Source organism: Colias philodice, unplaced genomic scaffold (assembly GCF_061535455.1).
Source record: "Colias philodice isolate Cphi_HAF_F1 unplaced genomic scaffold, ilColPhil1 Martin Lab GWU primary ptg000018l_1:1-1108441, whole genome shotgun sequence".
In the NCBI taxonomy this organism is placed as follows: Eukaryota; Metazoa; Arthropoda; class Insecta; order Lepidoptera; family Pieridae; genus Colias; species Colias philodice.
In genome coordinates this window covers 1,057,501-1,062,500 of record NW_028322190.1, presented here as the reverse complement: position 1 = coordinate 1,062,500, position 5,000 = coordinate 1,057,501, and the positions used below count along the sequence as shown (strand labels likewise).

The 5,000-nt window shown below is 38.1% G+C and overlaps 1 non-coding gene across 1 annotated transcript in view; it reads left to right on the top strand.

Moving 5' to 3' along the window:
* Positions 1–3,674: 3,674 nt before the first annotated feature.
* LOC149474900 (small subunit ribosomal RNA) overlaps positions 3,675–5,000 on the top strand; it is a 1,905-nt gene continuing 579 nt past the window's right edge. The window contains exon 1 of the ribosomal RNA XR_016318229.1: positions 3,675–5,000. This exon is cut by the window's right edge and continues 579 nt beyond it. This is a non-coding gene — a ribosomal RNA (small subunit ribosomal RNA).

The following is a 5,000-nucleotide window of genomic DNA, read 5'->3' as shown; positions in this document are numbered from 1 at the left end:
GGAAAATTTTTCTAAGTCCGGAAAATTTCCATACGCCAGTAAAATTTCTATACGTCAGGAAAATTATATAAGCCAGGAAAATTTCTATTCGTCAGGAAAAATTTCTATAAGGTGGAAAAGGATAGGTTAGGTTAGGTTAGGTTAGGTTAGGTTAGGTTAGGTTAGGAAAATTTTTCTAAGTCCGGAAAATTTCCATACGCCAGGAAAATTTCCATACTCAAGGAAAATTTCTATACGTCAGGAAAATTTATATAAGCCAGGAAAATTTCTATACGTCAGGAAAAATTTCTAAAGGTGGAAAAGGATAGGTTAGGTTAGGTTAGGTAAGGAAAATTTTTCTAAGTCCGGAAAATTTCCATACGCCAGGAAAATTTCTATACGTCAGGAAAATTTATATAAGCCAGGAAAATTTCTATACGTCAGGAAAAATTTCTATAAGGTGGAAAAGGATAGGTTAGGTTAGGTTAGGTTAGGTTAGGTTAGGATAGGTTAGGTTAGGTTAGGAAAATTTTTCTAAGTCCGGAAAATTTCCATACGCCAGGAAAATTTCTATACGTCAGGAAAACTTATATAAGCCAGGAAAATTTCTATACGTCAGGAAAAATTTCTATAAGGTGGAAAAGGATAGGTTAGGTTAGGTTAGGTTAGGTTAGGTTAGTAATTTTTTAAAACTATATATATATTAGCTGTTTCGTTTCTCTTTTCTAATACTAACATAGTTTTTTAAGGCCAATTTACTAACAAATATATGGATTTAAATTATTAATCTGAAACAAATAAATAAAATAAGTAAAATAAATAAATAAAAAAATCCAAAAGTGCACGCCTCATAATTTTTTTTTAATAAATATTTATTAATTATTATTTTTGTTTATTTAATAACAATTAAACCACATCGAATCAGACCCTGAAAAATGAAAGGGTTCTATTCCTGAGCATACTCAAGCGTAAGAGAAAAAAAAAGACTCGATTAGTAAAGTATTTCGGTCGCTATCGTGTTAACAAGAAAAAGGATCCGCACATACAGACACACGGACGTCCAAGACAGAACTTTTTTAAACTGTTTTTTAACTAGTTTAAATAACAAAAATGACATCAAAAATATCATGAACGTTAAAAATAGTGTTTTTTCTTAATATGTGTGTGTATGTAATATCTTACAAGTGCAATGTATGATACATAAAGACATTTTAAGTTTGAAAAATCAGATGTTTTGCGCGAAGTGACAGTAGTACCCACCTCAACGCTTCGCATAGGAGGCGTGCAATAAATAAACACAAACCTAACTAATAAATCGTCACACAGAAACCAAACTATTAGTACATTGAGGTACCTATTTTTGTTGTTGAACAGCCGAATTTTTTCGATTTTGAAAAATTTCGAATTTTCCGAGAAAAGAGAGACGAAACAGCTAATATTACGATTATAAATTTCGTGGCCAGAAATAATTTAGTTTTAAAAAGCTAACCTAACCTAACCTAACCTAACCTAACCTAACCTAACCTAACCTAACCTAACCTAACCTAACCTAACCTAACCTTACCTAACCTAACCTAACCTAACCTAACCTAAACACAAACCTAACTATTAAATCGTCACACATAAACCTAACTATTATTACATTGAGGTTCAAATTTATGTCTATCAAAAATTAACGCCCTCTTTTGTCGTCGTCGTTGTTGTTGTTGTTGTTGTTGTTGTTGTTGTTGTTGAATTGCCGAATTTTTTCGAATTTTAAAATTTTCGAATTTTCTGAGAAAAGAGAAACGAAACAGCTAATATTATGATTATAAATTTCGTGGCCAGATATAATTTAGTTTTAAAAAGCTAACCTAACCTAACCTAACCTAACCTAAACACAAACCTAACTATTGTTACATTGAGGTTCAAAAATTTATGTCTATCAAAAATTAACGCCCTCTTTTGTTGTTGTTGTTTTGAATAGCCGAATTATATCGAATTTTAAATTTTCGAATTTTCTGAGAAAAGAGAAACGAAGCAGCTAATATTATGATTATAAATTTCGTGGCCAGAAATAATTTATGTAGTTTTAAAAGGCTAACCCAACCTAACATAACCTAACCTAACCTAACTTAACCTAACCTAACCTAAACACAAACCTAACTATTAAATCGTCACACAGAAACCTAACTATTATTACATTGAGGTTCAAATTTATGTCTATCAAAAATGAACGCCCTCTTTTGTTGTTGTTGTTGTTGTTGAATAGCCGAATTTTTTCGAATTTTAAAATTTTCGAATTTTCTGAGAAAAGAGAAACGAAATGTAGCTAATATTATGATTATAAATTTCGTGGCCAGAAATAATTTAGTTTTAAAAAGCTAACCTAACCTAACCTAACCTACACACAAACCTAACTATTATTACATTGAGGTTCAAATTTATGTCTATCAAAAATTAACGCCCTCTTTTGTCGTTGTTGTTGTTGTTGTTGTTGTTTATAATTTATTTAATATGGACCACGAAATTTATAATCATGAATTATTTTTGACGACTGCCCGCCGTAACTGCACGCGTACAAAGTTTTTTGACTTGACCTTGAAAACACGAGGCGTTAGTCGCGCGCGGCGTATGTATGTATGTATGTATGTATGTATGTACATATGCCGTGCGTGATACGTGAAAAATTAAACAAGCAGAAACACCATTGCCGGGATGCGAGACAATCGGTGCGCGAGGCTAGCGAAGACGGGGGGCGATGCGCGTGCGCAGCGAGAGATTGTGTACGTATGTGTATGTATCATTATTTCGTCGCTGTTGTACCGCGTCGCCCGTGTGTGCTCTGCGCTCTCCTCGTTGCCGCAGTTCGCGTGTCGGTGTGGCGTTGATGTGGGGTTGGGGTTGGTGTTTGGTGGTGAGTCTGACAGAATTGTAGAGTAGTGTTTTAGTTCTATAAAATAATAAAAGACCAAAGATGATATTATAAAAGCGTGTGTTGTGCAAACGGCGCGATACAGTTTTTAATCTTTAGTATTTTATGGAACAACAAAAACTCTTCAAATCAGAAGATCAGTGTTCAGTAGTGTGGTAGTAGTAGTAGTAGAAGAAGTAGTAGTAGCTGTAGTAACATTGCGTCTGCCGACGGTTTGATAGATTGTCAGTTTCGTAGATTGTATTTTATATGTGTAGTGTAATAAATATTACGCATCTTGATACACTCTCGGAGCGCAGACCGTGAAAAATATACTACGACTATTGAACGGCAGTATGAAAATTTTTAATGCTCACATCGCACACGTTTGTGATGTACCAATGGGCTTTTATCAGATGTTTATACGTGTGTGTGTGAAACACACGTATATTCCAAAACTTGGTCGCAATTTTCGATCCTTCCACTCTCCGTGCGTAGATTGATCGTTTGCGTCATAAAAGTTGACCGATATTAAAATTTTTCCTTCGCTTGATGCGAATGGGAATTGTTGAGGGGTGTCTCGTTAAGATGATACTTTCAACGGTTAAACTGACTGTGTTCAGATTTATCCACGTGTGCGCGCCCGTGTGTGTGTGTGTGAATAGTGTGCGTGTGACGGTCGCCGCCGTCACATATCATGTTATTTAAACACGCCTCGCGCACATATAATTATATAGAGAAGCAAACGTCGCGGCGGCATCGTCGTGTTACGTTTGAGGCTCTAGCGGAAGCTTTAGTTAGCTCCCTGGTTGATCCTGCCAGTAGTTATATGCTTGTCTCAAAGATTAAGCCATGCATGTCTCAGTGCAAGCCGTATTAAGGCGATACCGCGAATGGCTCAATATATCAGTTTTGGTTCCTTAGATCTTACTCAGTTACTTGGATAACTGTGGTAATTCTAGAGCTAATACATGCAATCAGAACTCTGACCAGTGATGGAATGAGTGCTTTTATTAGATCAAAACCAATCGACGGAGGGCCTGGCGTCTGAAGTCGTTAATTTTGATGAATCTGGATAACTTTTGCCGATCGCATGGTCCAGTACCGGCGACGCATCTTTCAAATGTCTGCCTTATCAACTTTCGATGGTAGTTTCTGCGACTACCATGGTTGTCACGGGTAACGGGGAATCAGGGTTCGATTCCGGAGAGGGAGCCTGAGAAACGGCTACCACATCCAAGGAAGGCAGCAGGCGCGCAAATTACCCACTCCCGGCACGGGGAGGTAGTGACGAAAAATAACGATACGGGACTCTTACGAGGCCTCGTAATCGGAATGAGTACACTTTAAATATTTTAACGAGGAACAATTGGAGGGCAAGTCTGGTGCCAGCAGCCGCGGTAATTCCAGCTCCAATAGCGTATACTAAAATTGTTGCGGTTAAAAAGCTCGTAGTTGCATTTGTGCGCCGCGCTGTCGGTGCACCGCATCCGCGGTGATACTGACACGTTTGCGGAGCATATCGTCGGTGAGCCGGTCGTTAAAAGCCGGTTCAATATCAAAATCCTATCGCGGTGCTCTTCAGTGAGTGTCGAGGTGGGCCGACAATTTTACTTTGAACAAATTAGAGTGCTCAAAGCGGGCTCAAAATGCCGCTTGAATATTTCGTGCATGGAATAATAGAATATGATCTCGGTTCTATTTTGTTGGTTTTCAGAACTCCGAGGTAATGATTAATAGGGATAACTGGGGGCATTCGTATTGCGACGTTAGAGGTGAAATTCTTGGATCGTCGCAAGACGAACATCAGCGAAAGCATTTGCCAAAGGTGTTTTCATCAATCAAGAACGAAAGTTAGAGGTTCGAAGGCGATTAGATACCGCCCTAGTTCTAACCGTAAATATGTCATCTAGCGATCCGCCGACGTTACTACAATGGCTCGGCGGGCAGCTTCCGGGAAACCAAAGATTTTGGACTCCGGGGGGAGTATGGTTGCAAAGCTGAAACTTAAAGGAATTGACGGAAGGGCACCACCAGGAGTGGAGCCTGCGGCTTAATTTGACTCAACACGGGAAATCTCACCAGGCCCGGACACCGGAAGGATTGACAGATTAATAGCTCTTTCTTG